Source organism: Dendrobium catenatum, unplaced genomic scaffold, assembly GCF_001605985.2.
Source record: "Dendrobium catenatum unplaced genomic scaffold, ASM160598v2 fragScaff_scaffold_318, whole genome shotgun sequence".
NCBI classification, from domain to species: Eukaryota; Viridiplantae; Streptophyta; class Magnoliopsida; order Asparagales; family Orchidaceae; genus Dendrobium; species Dendrobium catenatum.
This window is the reverse complement of record NW_021318780.1, coordinates 165,846-182,502: the sequence shown is the minus strand read 5'-3', so window position 1 is coordinate 182,502 and position 16,657 is coordinate 165,846. Positions and strand designations below refer to the sequence as shown.

The window sequence follows — 16,657 nt, the reverse complement described above, 5'->3', positions numbered from 1 at the left end:
GCCAGGTAGTATATGCGGGATTAGGTTCAACAAAGCATGTAGCTGTAGTAAGAAGCCTGGGAGGGCAGCAAAGATCTCCTGTGAGATAACCGGCAAAGTGATTTGCTGAAAATAGTTTGAGTATTTGAAGCCTCCATATAGAATAGTTCTCACTAGCGAGTTTTGTATGCACTATGTCTTGATGTTTGACATCATAAATTTGAAATAAGGAATGGTAGTTTCTCCCATGAGGTTGGTTGCAGCCGTCTGTGTGTCTGCTGTGCTGAGGTGCTAATTTCTGCCATGAAATCTGATGAGAGATGCTGTAAAGCAAAGGGGCTCTGATACCATGAAGAGAAACCAAAATTAAAATAGTAGTAGAGAAAATGCAGAAGAAGATTACAGCGACTGTAGAAATGTATTGCAAATCTCTCAACTTTTATAGTAGATTGAATTACATATATATAACTAAAGTTAGTACAGCATAACAGAGATTTAATGACTAAGATGATTCAGTTAGACTGAAGGCTGAGATTGCTTTAGCAAGGAGAGTGCTTGCGGTTGGTTGCTGTTGGCTGAGATCGTGGTAACCGAACGTGGAAGAGGTGGTCCACGTATCAGGATTAGTGGCTTATCTTTGCCTCCAGCTTTGCTGCAACATTTAGCGCTGAGGCTATGTTTGATAAGCTGAATGGATGTTGGCCATCATTAAGTTTGAATGAGAACATGAAGCAAGGCCACTGCCAAATGCGAACATAACTATTCGTTGGCCACCCTGCAAACATAGATAAATTTCAAAAAATGGTAATTACGAAATGAAATTTAAAAAATTGGACTACTAACATAACAAGGAGATTGTTAGGCCGGCACTTGAGCCGGCTGGACCGGTCCAACCTGGACCGGTCCTGGTCTACACCAGGCGGAAGCCAAGCGAACAGGGAGGGGGGCGGAAAAGCTGAGGGGCCCACTTGGAGTCAATTTCAAATTTTGGGAGGGAAAATTTGAATTAAAAGGGGTATTTAAGTCTTTTTTAATACTCCTTTCATGTTTAATTAGGGAGATGACGGGGAATTAGGGTTATCTGGAATTTGAATCTTATTTGGAGATCTAGGTTTTTGTTCTTGGGCTCTTGGCGTTGCCGGAGATTGTGGAGAGTCTTCCTTCCTCTCGAATTGAAGGAAAATTGTATCTTTCTTATTGTCTTGCTTCTACTATTGGAATACAATAGATTTGTGTGATTTCTTCTCAGATTTCTAGCGATTCTTCCTGATTTTTCCCTGTTTCTTGGCTGATTTCTGCTGTGGACGGCAGTTTTACATTGGATCTACTTGGTTTTGGTGAGAAACACTTGGAAATCCAAGTGTTTCCTATCAGAGATTTACCAGGGTGCCATGTTTGTTATGAATGACTGATGCAAGTGCTGCATATTGGGATGCTGTATACATATTTCCGACTTGTTTTGGCGTCAAGGTAGATCGCTGAACTTTTTCATCATAGAAGTGCTTTAATACTTGTTGTGCAGCCTAAATAATATCGTAGAGATTATAAGTACATGAGTTAAGCAGTCGAGTATACACCGCACAAACGTCACATTATAATCTTTTCAAGGTCACGATTTTGATAGCTCTCATCTCCAGTTAAATTTGCAAATGGCTCCGGTTTTGCTTTTGCGTTGCTATCCACATGACTGATAAAAAGGCAATTTAATGAAAATTAGTATAGCAGTTCTTCCAAGCAAACATTGCTCAGAAATGTTGTAGCAGCACAAATAATTCAATGAAGTGATGGAAAATTTTTAACATAAATGTTAGCATCAATAAAAAGCTGATTTTTGAAATACATACATAAATGTCACATTAGAAATATTTCATTTCAAAACCCTGCAAACATTGAAATAAAACATGACAGGAGAGAATTCATTTGATAGCTGAAAGAGGGAGAATGGATTTGACATTGAGTAATTATGCTATTAACACCGTATTATAGTAAAAGCACGTTGAAGGCCTCTTAGAAGGCCTAGTCTTTGCTAACTTTTTGACTGGTTAATGCAGTTAATGTTTATGCAATCTATAAGGGGGGATGTCGAAGCACGAAGCAATATATATATATATATATATATATCATGATTAAGAGCATAACTGAAAAAAGAAACCAGTTCAGGCACAAATACTAAGTTTCTGAGACAAGATGAAAGGTCTTCTAGACATGATTAAGAGCATAACAGAAAAAAGAAACCGGTTCAGGCACAAAAAGAGATTATTAAAATCACAAAGGTATAAATTCACTTTAAAAGGAGCCTTAGAATCAGATATTCACTGAATGGTTTGTTTCTAACTAAAACTTTAGAAAGTAGAAAAAAATGATTGTTACTAGCAGTTATGCATAACAAGAAAGACTAAAAGAGTAATAAATTCCAATATGTATATTACCCTACCAAAAAAAAAAAAATTCTTTGCAGAATGAGAAGACTAATATTTGCAGAACTGAAATATTAAAAATTACTCCATAAGCGACAGAAGAATGTACCTAGACTGACGTAGGTAGTCATTGAAATATAGCCGTGAAAAACTTTTTTGCACAAGCTGTTACAGCAGTTTAAAAGTTGGTTTAAATATTCTGCTATAAATCAGCAATTTCATTCTGCAAGGTCATTCAAACTTAATTCTGATACCTTGTTGTATGGAGAATGGAATACGAAAGAGTCGGTATCATAAATTGAAATGATTTACCTTCAAACTTTTCATACCTAAAAGAAAATCACACCAGTATCAGGTTTCAGCAAAACATATCGGCAAACAAAATAATCACAAGCTTACTTGTTACAATAACGCTTGTAAATCAAGAGCCATGAGTAAGCATGTTTGTGATAGTTTCCCGTCCACAACCTGCAAAGAAATAATACAATTCAATGAGACATAAAGAACTTTTATAACTTCTATAACTTCACTTTCACCAAATCATTGCCTACATACCAGTTTCTCATTTATTCTAGTCTCCTAGCCATAAAGACGCTGCTTATGCTCATGTCTATACATGCTTTGTGTTTAAGGATGTTTAACAAGACAATTGTTCCAGAAGATTTATTAGTAATTCAATATACTCAATATAAAAAGAGAGAAATTTTATGACTCAAATCATATACCATAATCAATGCCAAACACACACTATGTAGCACTCAAAATAAATATTTCATTACCTGATATGCACAGGTAATAATGGAACTGCTGGTTTAGGATCATTAACATAGCAAAAAATGAAATATTATGAAATGTTGTCATCATTTTGTTTGTCATGTTTCGAATTACTATAAAGAGGTCTGACATTTGTGCATATGATAAGCTAATACCAACTTTACATACAAATTAAACAATCTCTTGTGGGATAACTCTTATAAAAAATTGCGTTAGTGTCATGTTTTTCTGTTTAACAAACTGCTAATTCAGAAATCATCCAAATATTTCTGTTCAGAATCCTAGATGAAGCAATGAATAAACAATTTTTTTATCGTAACTTCTACCATAATTTTTGGTTTTTCCTTAAAGCAAATACCTGAGAAAAGGACAAAGACACTACCCTTAAAACTATGATAATAGAGAAGGAAAACATTATATTCCTTGCATGCAGCCAGAGAAGGAAAAATCTATTCCCCAGACAAAGTGGTGTGCTTATCAAATACATGGATAAGAAGTCAACGTTGAAGTAGAGCAGAACTTCAAAATAAACACGTGGGTGTGACTTAATTCCTAAAAGTTGACAAAGAAAACAAACACGCACGTCACATTCAGGCTGGATTATGAAAAAATTCATTGCGATAAAAATTAAAAGAACTACAAATAATGATGTACAAAGTTCATTAAGAGTTAATGCTGAATATTTCTCAGCCTCTTAAATGATCAGTCAATTTCTACATGAATAGAAAATTTGTAGGCAAGGGCGGATTTAAATGGGAGTATGTGCCCACCTAAAACTTTAAGATGTCTTTATATATCATATATTTTTAATAGCATAAATATATTTAAAAAATATTGAATTTATTCCCACTTCAAAATTTTTGGATGAATAAAATCAAGGGTACTTTTAATATAGGAAAAATGACCAAAATGGTCTATTAACTCTTTTTTTTTTTAAGAAAGCAAGTAATGCATTAAAAAAGGAAAAGCAAAGAAATTACAAGAGTACTTCCATAGATTCCTCCTTCAAAATTTTTAAGAATGAAGAAGGAATCTTATCAAGCACCATGTTATCACAAATAAAAGAAGAAAAAACAGCGAAGTCTATTAACTCTTTATGAATGACCAAAATAGCCTCTAATTATATTAAAAGCTCATTTTGTTCTCAAGTCCTTAAAAAGGAGCTAAAATAGTCCTAGGATCCTTTAATATAATTGGAGATCATTTTGGTCCTTCATAAAGAGTTATAGGACCATTTTGGTCATTTTCTCTTTTAATATATCTAATTTGTGACTCTACAAGAAAAATTTCTTGGCTTCACTATCATAAATATGATTGTTTATTGCACATCAGGATCTAGACACTTGAATATACTTGAGATTTATTTCATAAAATAAAGCTAGAAAACATGAAACAAAAATATGTAAAAAGGGGAATAATGAACTTTACAAATATTTGCAAAACAATGAAAGGCATACAATTCAGAGAATAAAAAGTTGAAACTAAATTATAAAAATGATTTCGAATGGAAAAACACCCCTCATCATATGGTTGCATATACAACTATTGAAAGTTTGAGGAGGTTTGTGGGACCTAAAAGAACTAGCCCGAGGCACACCAAGAGGGAGGTGAATTGGTAATTAAAAAAATTTACATACTTCAAAATAACAATGACGATATTTTTGAAATAAAAAAATTTAGTAATTGATAATATAAAATTATGGTTGATTGTGGAAGCGAATGATTTTATAAAATATATTAAATTAACTATGATGATATTCTAACTTTCGAAACGAAGCAATAATCACCGATTTTCCTAAGCAGTTATCATATAAATAAAATATAGAAAAAACTAAAAGTGCAAAAGGAAGAAAAACACACTAAAAATTTTATAATGGTTTAATCAAACCTTGACCTATGTCCACTCCCTGGAGTCCTCCACTCTGTGTATTGCATTAGAAATAAGTGACTCTCCTTTTGCCCCCATAGCAAGACAGAGAAGTCCTTACAAAATCTCTTCCACAAAACCATGGTGTGGAAGAAAGCCGAAAGCTATGTCATCCTCCTGGTGATGGCAGCAAACCTTCAATATTTTTCTCCCTCCGGAAGGAAGAAGAGTACCTCAGCTTCTAGCTTTTTCTCTCTCCTAGAGAAGGCAAAGAACCCAACTCATTTTTCTCCCTATTGGAGAAGACAAAGAATCTAGAGGACTTGATAGAAGCCTCTCTCCCAAGAGAACCTTCAATGACTTACTAGGCCACAAGAGGATCCAAGATGTGAGCAAGTCTAAATCAACCATGTGAACCCTCACACTACTTCTCCCTCATGCTAAACCGCACTTTCTCCTTCCCCTCAAACCCTGGATCATTCTCAAAAGCTTCTCACTCAAAGTTTCTTCTTCAGCCCAAGACATCTCTGTCTCTTTTTAAGAGATTGTTAAAACATTATTTAAGTACTAAGATTCAAGAAACCCTAAAAATTCAAGTTGGCCTATGTCTATTCAAAGAGTATGATATTTGTTCGTACATTATGATCAGTTAAAAAACTAAACCCGTCCAGTATGATGTAAACAATGATTCAAATGAATTGTTTAAATTTTTTAATATATCATATAGTACAGTTCTAAGATTGTTCGGTACGATCTATTTAGTTTTTCTCTATTCGTACAGGATGATCCCTGGGACGATTAAAAATTGTCATTATCAATCATCCTGTATTGCTCTCATCATATTGTATGGTTAGTTAATTTCAAGTGAGTTGTCCAGTACGATGTGAACATCGTACAATACTATTGTTAAAAAAATCATAGTTTCATTTGATACGATCTTTATGATGACCAAATTTCATCACTATTAATCGTACGGTACGATCCCAATCATATAGTATATCTACTATCATTAAATAAACCATGATTTGATTGACTAATTATGGAGATAATTTTAAGTAAGAATTCAAAATATCATAAAGTACGAATGAGATCGTATAGTACAATTAGTTTAAAAATCTATTTTTTAAATATCTTACTTAATTTATCTAGCTACTAAGGTTTATAGATCATAATTAATCATATAGTACGGTTTGGGTTTTACAGTATGATTAGCATATATAAATTAAATTTCTAATTAGCTATTAAAAATATTTTCCATGTAACTATATAGTATGATTAGTAAGTTTTACAATATGATTAGAATAAAAAATTTTAACATAAAAATTTTCTCACTCCCCCTATGTGTGTGTACACGGTCACCCAATTGCATACACTCTTATATGGCTAGAACAAAGAAATAAAAAATTTAAAAATATAAACTCATTTACACGACATTCTATTCTATCCAATCTTGAGTTTCTAGTAGCCTTGAACAGTGTATATTTTACTTGCAATGTTAGTGCTCATAAACAAAAAGAATATCCAAAATATCTACTGAGAGAAATAGTAATTCAATCAATAATATTTATCATCGTCAAAATCACAAATTAGGGATCTTGAATTACATCAATCTCCCCCTTTTTTATGATGACAAATAATTTTGGTTGAAAGATAAATTAAAATTCTTTTCTCCTGAGAAACCCCTTACTAGGTGATAGATTTAAAAATTAGGGGTTCCTTTTTTTTAATATAGAGAAATAGAATAGCATAAATGAAGATAGAAAAAAAACTACAAAAATAAAAACATTGATATAAATTTATTAAAAATATATATATACAATCACACATACAACCAAACATATATTTTCTCCCCCTTTTGACATCACCAAAAAGAGGAGCAACATGGAAAAATAAGTTGAACATTACAAGTAAAAAAATAAAACTCATCAAAAAAGTACTAAAAGTAAGACGGATCCTAATTAAGTGGTGGTGGTTGCTGCTAGAAATAATTGTGAATGGAGGAAATTTATTCCCAAAACCATGCATGTCTGTCTCTAACTGCTATTATTATTGGTCCAAGCGAGACTCTAGGTGATTTAATCTTTGAACCATCTCCTCATATGGATAGAAATGAGGTGCTGGTGATGGTCCTAGTTCAGGTGCCATAGGACCTGGATCAGCTGCAGGAGTAACTCTTCCTTCATCATCAAAATTGGGCTCATCGAGCTCTTTCCCATGATGGAAAAGAATATGAAAGGAAGCATCCATATAGAAAATGGGAAGATTGTCAGTAGAATTAGGGCATGTGATTTGGTATTTCTTCTTTAATACATAGCCTATGACATGTCCTAGTGTGACGTTTTGCTTTCTTCTAGTTGTGGGAAGTCAAATAGGATTTAAGTTTTTGATATAGTTAATGATCATTTGGGCTTCATCGATTTCTTTACCCGACATTATAATGTATGTGACTATGAAAGCAAAGGAGTGAGGTTTACACAGTCTACAACTTTAGGAATGGCGGGGGTCCAAAGAACATGCTGGATAACCCTTCATTAGGATTTAGAGAGTGGATTAAGAATTATATTGATTTAAAGCTACATTGTGGATAGTGCGGTTGACAACACTCTAATCAAAATCTAATCTATAGGCCATAGATTGGGTTCTACTACCTTGTGTGGAAAGTTGATTGCGTTCTCCTAAATTTTTTATTTTATAATTTCTACATGGTGAAGACATACATAGGAAGTCATAATATAAGCATCACCATTGATCCTAAGGTTTACTAAGAATTCATAGAGAATTTTAGAGTGAAAAGGAAAAGCAAGTGTGAGAAGGAATTGGAGAGTAAATTTTAGACCAAATTTCATCTATATGGACGATGACTAAATTGATCGTACAATATGAATAGGTATTTGTATTGTATGAAGTGGAATTATTATCATACAAACCATCTTGAATTCATCTAATAGCATGTGAACGTACAGTATGATCACTAATAACTTAACTCATATAGGCCGTTGATTTAGCAAATGGCTGTGATTTATGCATAAATGGGTAGATCATACAATATGAATATCAGCTTGGGTATGGAGAGGTAGTAGAAGCAGTGAGTTGACCAGTTAGTCTAGCATCGATGGTAGGGTTGACTTGCCTTATTGTGCTTATTGATCTGAAGTTGGTCAACTGTGATTTCAAGGGTCCCATTTTATAGTAATTAAGGCAATAGGCACTAGCAAGTCCTATTCACTTTGAGTAGTAAGTAAGCCAATGAGGAGTTCGAGGACTACAGTAGTTGAAGTTCCACCTATCACATGTAACTGTGCATCAGAAAGAAAGATAATTTTCAATATAAATCTCTTTATTCAATATTATATATTCTATTCCTAAAATAAATCTATAAATCAATATTATCCATATACTTTCATTCTAAATCAAGAAAAAAATTTCATGAAACCCATCTTTTTTGCATGAAATTCTAATTAATATACATATTAGAAAACTATTCATATTTTATAGAAAGAGAATTTCCAATCTCAGTAGGAGCTTTTAAAAGAAATAGCTTTATAGCCAAATTAGTAGTGCTTGGGATGATTTTAGGCGTGGTATATTCCCTTTGGCTTTATAAATGTACAGTTTATGGGAATTATAAACCTAATTTCCTCCATAAATTCTCCGATCCAAATGGCAGAGAAGTTTCTATATTTCTACCTTTTCTTGTTGGAGGGGCAGTTTTCTTCTTTTTTTTCGATCTAATAAAGATTGTGTGATGACCAGGAAACATATTTTAAACAAAGAAAAAAATTTCAAAAATGACAAAAATATATTCATATAATGTAACACATATGAATTGCAGATTTCAAATGATAAATTTTGATGTATCCTGAGTTATGCATGAATGTCTATAACACCTAATCTTGTCCTCAAGGTGCTAAAGGTGTCATAGGCTAAGGGTTTAGTGAAGTTGTCTTCCAATTGGTCTCCAGTAGCTATATGATATAATTCTATATCTTTCTTGGCTACATGTTCTCTTATAAAGTGTTGCCTAATGTCTATATATTTTGTGCTGGAGTGTTAAATTGGATTTTAGGATATGCAAATAGCATAAGTATTATCACACATTATAGGAACAGTGCCTACAGGTTGTCCAAGATCTAAGATTTGTTGCTTTAGCCATAAGACTTGAGTAACACAACTTCATACAATAATATATTCCGCCTTAGCGGTGGAAAGCGTTATCGAGTTCTATTTCTACTGGACCAGGAAACCAATGATTTTCCAAAAAACTTAAAGGTAACTAATATACTTTTCCTATCTACCTACATCCTACAAAATTAAAATCTAAATATCATATAATTTTAAAGGATAAAATACGCCTGGGGTAATAGATACCTAGGTTTTGGGTGCCTTATAAGTATCTAAGGATTCTTAACAACAGTCATATGATATTCTATCAGCCTAAAATCTAGCATAAACATTATATCCGGTCTACTAGCATTAAAATATACAATTGATCCAATTATCCTCAATACTTTTTCTAATCTATTGACTTTTTATTTGGGTCCTTATCTAATTGAATAGTATAGCTCATGGAGTGTTTATTTTTTTAGCATTATCAATTTCATATTCTTAAGGATGTTCTTGATGTGCTTAGATTGGCTAAGAAAGGTTCCATCATCCCTCTACTTTACATTAAATCCAAAAAACTAGTTCAGCTCTCCCATCATGCTCATTACAAACTCTTTACACATAATTTTTGAAAATTCATTACATAGATTTTTATCTTTGGATCCAAACAAGATATCATCAACATAAATTTAGATAATGAGTATTTCTTCTTCTACCTTGTAGAGGAATAGGGTGGGGTCTATGCTACCCTTAAAAAATGTTCTATGTAGTAGGAATGTGCTTAGCCTTTCAAACCATGCTTTAGGTGCTTATTTTAGTCCATATAATGCCTTCTTTAACTTAAACACATGATTTGGAAATTATAAATTTTGAAAGCCTGGAAGTTACTCAACATGGCATCCTCTTTAATCACCCAATTTAGAAAGGCACTCTTAATATCTATTTGATACAATTTAAATCCCCTAAAGCAGGCTAATAACATCCTAATGAATTTTAGTCTAGCTATAGAGGTAAAGGTTTCCTTAAAGTTGATTCCTTCAATTTGATTGTACCCCTTGGATACTAATCTAACCTTATTTCTTATCACTATTCTAGAGTCATTTATTTTATTTTTGAACACATACTTTATTCCAATCACACTCTGGTCCTTTGGTCATTTAACTATTTCCCATATATCATTTATAACAAATTAATTAACTCTTCTTGCATTAATAGGATCCAAAATTCATCAGCTAGGTCTTGATCTATTTTGGTGGGTTCTATCATAGAGATAAATACATAATGACTAACTTCCTTCCAAAGTTCATGCCTAGTTATAACACATTTAGATGGGTTTCCTAAGATCAGTTCTTTAGGAAGACTAAAAGAATATCTCCATTCTCTAGGAAGTTTCTCCCGAGGTTCTACTCTATCTCCTATGACAATGACTTATTCCCCTTAAATGGCCTCCACTTCTTCTTCTGGTTTAACTTTACAGATCCTATCTGATTCATTAAATACCATATGGGTAGACCATTCTACTTCCAGGATCCTCTTATTAAAGATTATATAGGCCTTACCTATAAATGATTAACCTAAGAAGACACCCCTTCATCATATTTGGGATAAAATTTTCATAAGGGTGATTTTCCATTGATTAAGATAAGACAACTACATTCAAATACATCTAAATAAGAAATGTTGGTTGTCCTACCCTTAAGGATTTCATAGGGTGTCTTAATTAACTTGGATATAATATTCACCCTATTTAATATATAACAAGCATTATTATCATCTTCTACCCAAAAGTATCTAAGGAGTGAATATTCAACTAGCATAGCCCTAGTAGCTTCTACCAAGATTCCTTTTTTCATTTTAATTATTCCATTTTATTGAGGGGTACTAGGGGTATAAAGTTATATTCTATTCATATCTCTTGACAGAAGAATTCAAACTCATCATTTTCAAAATCTCCACTATGATCACTATGAATAGTTGAAATTTCATATCATGATTTCCTTTGAATCTAGATGGAGAAAGTTCTAAATTTCTCAAATGACTCAATCTTATGTGCTAAGAATCTAACCTAAGTAAATATAGAGAATTCATCTACTATTATAAATCCATATGTCTTTCCTTATAGGCTGTATGTACTAACTGGTCCAAATAGGTCCATGTGAAGAGTTTCTAGTAGCCAAGAGGAGTTGATGAATTTGATTGAATGAAATGAAGTGTTAACTTATTTTCCTAGTTGGTAGGTATCACATAAGTGGTTCCTAGTGAAGTCTAACATAGGTATGCCTCTAACTAGGTATTTTTGGGTAATCTTCCTAAGTATTTTCATGCTTGCATGACATAGTCTCCTATACCATAACCAGGAATCATCAACAATAATTATAAAACATAAGGAATTATAGTATTCAACATAGTTCAAATCAAATATATAAATACTATTAACCCTTTTCCTTCTAATACTAATTTACCATTCAAGCTAATCATGCATTTTGTAGATAAAAATTTAATATTACAGCCCTTATCACACAATGGACTAATACTAAATAAATTATGCTTTAAACCATTGACTAATAAAAATATTTCAATTATAAACTTTTAGAGTTGCCAATTATTCTTGTGCTAACCACTTTCCTAGTGGTGTTGTCCCCTAGTATAACCTAGCCTCCTGACCTAGCCTCCAATGTGATAAACTACTTTAAATCACAAGTCATGTGCCTCAAGCATACGCTGTCCAAGTACCACATGCTCTAACTAGGTCTTTTGTGAGAGCATCTTTATAAAGTCATTCAAATGTTAGATTTGAGAACCCAAGTGAGTTTGGATTCTACCTTATGGGTTGAAGAATAATATGCATGCTTGCTATGATGTGATGCATATACTTTTAACCTCCATAATAGGTGTGTCCTATGGTGGATAGTGCAAGTATAGGCTATATGACCTAGCATGCCACAAGAGTAACACCTAACACCAGGAAAATGATTCACTAATCTATGTGGATTATAGTGCCTCTTTCTAGGGGTAATGGATGCATGTTGTGATGTAGGTTTATGCCATTGTGTGATTGTGGGTGGCTTCCTATTCTATTTAAGTGCAAGTATTCTTACTTTTAAGAAATTATTTACATTTTCAAGATCATCCACCTCAAGTTTCAATGCATGTTAATTACAATCTATCTCTGTTGCACATGCTTCTGTTACAATCCATGACCCCTAGCCTGAGATTTTGATGATGACAAATAATGTCGATTTAAATTACTTCGTTATTCATTGAATATTTTAAATTTTGCTCTTGTCTGTGAGTACTAACATTTTTGGGAGAACCCATAATTACTCAAGATAACAAGAATATTCAAGACTGGGTAGAGTAAGATGTGAAGTCTGTAATTCTATATTTTTCATTTTTTTTTCTTTTCTTGAGTAAGACCATAAAGTGTATGCAAATTGAGAAACCAAGCACACACACAGGGAGAGAGCTTTATTTTAAGTAAAAAATTCTTTTTTAACTCTCTGTAGATCATAATGTAAAATTTTAAATCATATTGTACAAACTACTATAGCTCAACGACTATCTATAAACTTTTTTGTGCTGTACGTTCCGTATCAAACTGTATGATGTAATTTTAATTCTAATTTTTGAACTGATCGTACTATGCAGTCAAATCGTACAATACAAAATTTTGAATACTTACTTAAATTAAACCCCATGATTAGTCAATTAAGTCAAGGATTAATTACTAATTGGTAATAGTACTATATGACTTGTTCATACTGTACGATCAATTGAGGTTGTTTTTTATCATCCCAAGCATCATGCCAGACAATCCCTTGATTTTTTAACTAATCGTACTGGATAATGTAAACATAGTATTGGATGACCTATGTTTACTTTTAACTTATCATTCTGTATGAAGTGGATCATACCAGATGATGAATAATGATGAGTTTTGGTCATCCCAGCATTCTTCCTGTATTAATAGAAGGAAAATAAGATATCGTATTGGATGATGTTGTATCGTACTGTATGATGTTATTAAAAAAATTGCCTGTTCATACTCCTTTGTACCAGGACGAAGGCAATTTTGAATAGATCATACTGTACAATCTTGGATCGTACTATATGAACATAAATGGCTATATTAAAAATTTAGAGTTTCTTGGATCCTTATTTATATATGAAACTTCTATCTTTTGAAATAAGAGAAGAGAGGGGAACGTGACAAGAAGGGGATTTCTTGAGAGAGAGCTACTTGAGACGATTTTGGGTTTGTGAGAGTAAGGAGAATATGAGTTTGTAAGGGAGAAGGAGTGTGAGGGAGATCACACGGTTGCTTCTATCCTACTGCACTCTTACTCCTCTTATGGCTCAAGAAGATCTTGTGGGAAGCTTTCTAAGGGGGAGATCCTTCAAGGTCTATGTCCTCTAAGGTACTCTACCTTCTCCAAGAGAAATAAAAATGAGAAGGTTCGCTGCCGTCAGCTCAATTATTATGGGGGCAAAACGAGAATTACTTTTGAGTAGTGAAATTCCTAGAGTGGAGGACTCCGGGGAGTGGAAGTAGGTCAAGTGACTGAACCACTATAAAATTTATGGTGAGATTTTTCTGTTTACTGCAGTTTACTTATGTTCCATAATTTATATTTATTATAACTGCTTGGTGAAAAGTTTATTCTAGATCTTTTTTTATGTGATGGGAATTTCACCACTTACGTGCAATCACGTTTTAATCATTCTCTTCCACATCAAGTTAAATTTTTATTTAAATTTTAAAAAAAAATTAAAACTCTTGTTTAGGATTGTTATTTTATTACAAAAAATTCCATTTCACCCCCCACTCTTGGCTCACCTCACACTTTCAGCTTCCAGTTCTTTGAATGCATTTTCTAGTTCAACATGAGATGTTTTCAAGGAATCATATACCTTAGAGAAATTAATATGTTTTTTTCTTAATGCATCATATTCATCAAGTAGTCAAGTGATTACTATCTAAACTAGAATGCTCTATACTATTTTTAAAAGTTAGAAAAATTTAGTATTCAAACTAGCATACATCTTTTTTAATTTCCTCAATGAATTATGGATTTTCTCTGAAATAATAAACAATTCATCATAGAAAATTTGACATACCTCTTCATGGTCTTATTGATCAAGATTATCATTAGCCATAAGACACATGTTTGTTACCTCCTCTTCTTCTCTTGGTTTCGATGATTGTGAGGCAGAGTCGACACAAAATGCCTTCTATGTTTGGTTCTTCCCCTTCATAAACTTAGCCTTTTTTTTTACTCTTCTCCTTGACGGGGTGAGTTTTCAAGTTGGGGCAGTCTATTCGGAGATGTCCTGGTTTCCTGCATTAAAAGCATATGGTGTCAGGTGATATTTTGAAATTCTTAGTGCTTTTACCTTTATTCCATTATTATTAATGACGCCTTTACATCCTCTTTATTTATTTATTTTTTGAACTGGTAGGTCAAATATGCAATATCATTATGCTCCTCCAATATAGAATTATCACGTTCTGAATCATTCACTTTAAGGCCACAGTCTTCTCTTTCTTCTTTTCACCTGCATCATTTAGTCTTTGACTCACACCTAGCTTGTAGGAAATGAGTGAATCAGATAAATTATCAAAAGAATAAACATCAAATCCTCTTATTTAGTGATTGTAGTAATTTTAACATCATATACACTAGACATCCTAGGATTTTATTCACTTTTTCGGAATTTGAGAGTTCTCTACCCATTACATACAGGAATGCCACTATCTATGTGAACCTATTGAATATTTCAGATATTGATTAAATAAATTTCATGTGAAATAGTTTTTAGTCATGTAGTAAGATGTTTAGCCTAGAATATTTTACTTCACTATTTCCCTCATCAGTGGCGGAGCAAGGAATTTTATTCAGGGGGGCCTAAATTAAAATAGTTATGTTTGCTCATCTGGAATGTTAGAATACATTAAAATAGTTTTATTTGTCATCTCATTACCGGAGCCAAGAGGAGCTATAATATCCAAATTAAGAATGTAAATAATACAGCCCTTAGAGTTTAGAAGACATAAATATTTGTCATAGGCGGTCTCCGTTTGGGGGCTAGAGAGGGATGAAAGGGAAAATCAAAGTCGTGCTTGAGGTCGTGACCCTGTGGCTAACTTCACCTTACTGGCTAAGCTTCTCCTTTTCCTGCATAAGTTTCTTTGATGCAGGTTATTCACAATAATTTCTCATCTCCTTAGCACTGTAAGAAATGCAGATACCATTGCTGTTATGCATGAAGGTTCAATTATAAAAAAAGATACTATTGTGCTAGCCTATGAGTATTAATAATTAGCTAATTATTCATTCCCTAAACCCTAAACAAAAATAATAAAGTTTTTTTAATGGTAGAACGAGGATTATTATGACCTAGTTAGTCATTAGGAAATGTATACTTCTTCATCCGAAATGAATGGCACCACTTACGAGTTATTAATTTGGTTAGTTTCTCACTTAGAGCTACAACAAAGCCCAATGGAGCCTACAGCAACTCATTCAGTTAAAAGAAATGGACCAAAATTTGAATCAATCATCACAGGCTCAAACGGTGGATGTTAATCTTCCAGCCATAGAAGTATCATCATTGAGCCGGAACGGTTCACAAAAACAATCCATTAGCAGAGAATCATCTTTGAGGTATGTGAGCGGCCACTTATTCTGCACGGAGCTTGCTTTGCCAGTTGCGACCAAATTGAAAACTCCAGCGGGGAAATTAGTGCAAGACTTTCAACTAATGCCGCTGCTTTAAGAAGCCTTGCTGGTGATGCACTAGTAGTCTCTATTATTGCATTTCTGTTATTCTTCTCTGTCATTCTTCTATGTTTTTTTTTTTTATTTTTCTATTGCAGCTTGCTATTCAGCATATTTTTTTTTTCTTAGGGGGGGCACGTGCCTCCCCTTGCCCCCCCCCCCTCCCTTCGCCCATGCCTCATGTCTATCCCATATTTCCTTCCACATAGTACAGGTAGATACCCACATATAATCCTCAAATTTCAAAACATAAAAAAATAGTTCAAACATTTATAAATTAATTATGTAAACTCTCTATCCTCTTAACTCCATTTAGTGTAAGGAATTTCAATTTTTTACTATGATTATTTGTGATGGAAGAAAATAACCAGCTTGTATCGTATGCCACATCTTAAAATCAATTGATTGTATAAAAGTAGACATACAAATCTTCTAAAAATAAAAAAGAATGTTGTAAAAAAGTATTGGATGGATTATTGAATAACCCTCAGCAATATTTTTGTTACCAAATTGAACCATAAGATCTTTGATTGATGATTTCAAAATAAAAATTTTTAAGACCCGCTCTGATACCACTTAAAAGTTTAAGGAGGTTGTGAGACCTCAAAGAACTAGCATGAGACACACCAAGAGGGGGTCAATTAGTGATTTAAAAAAAATTACTTCAGAATAATAATGATAATATTTTCAAATAAAAGTTTTAGTAATTAATAATATCAAATTCTTGTTGATTACAA

General features: G+C 33.0%; 1 pseudogene; it reads right to left on the bottom strand.

Annotated features, from left to right (window-relative positions):
- Positions 1–602: 602 nt before the first annotated feature.
- LOC110108690 lies at positions 603–7,284 on the bottom strand (annotated as a pseudogene).
- Between the last annotated feature and the right edge of the window lie 9,373 nt (positions 7,285–16,657).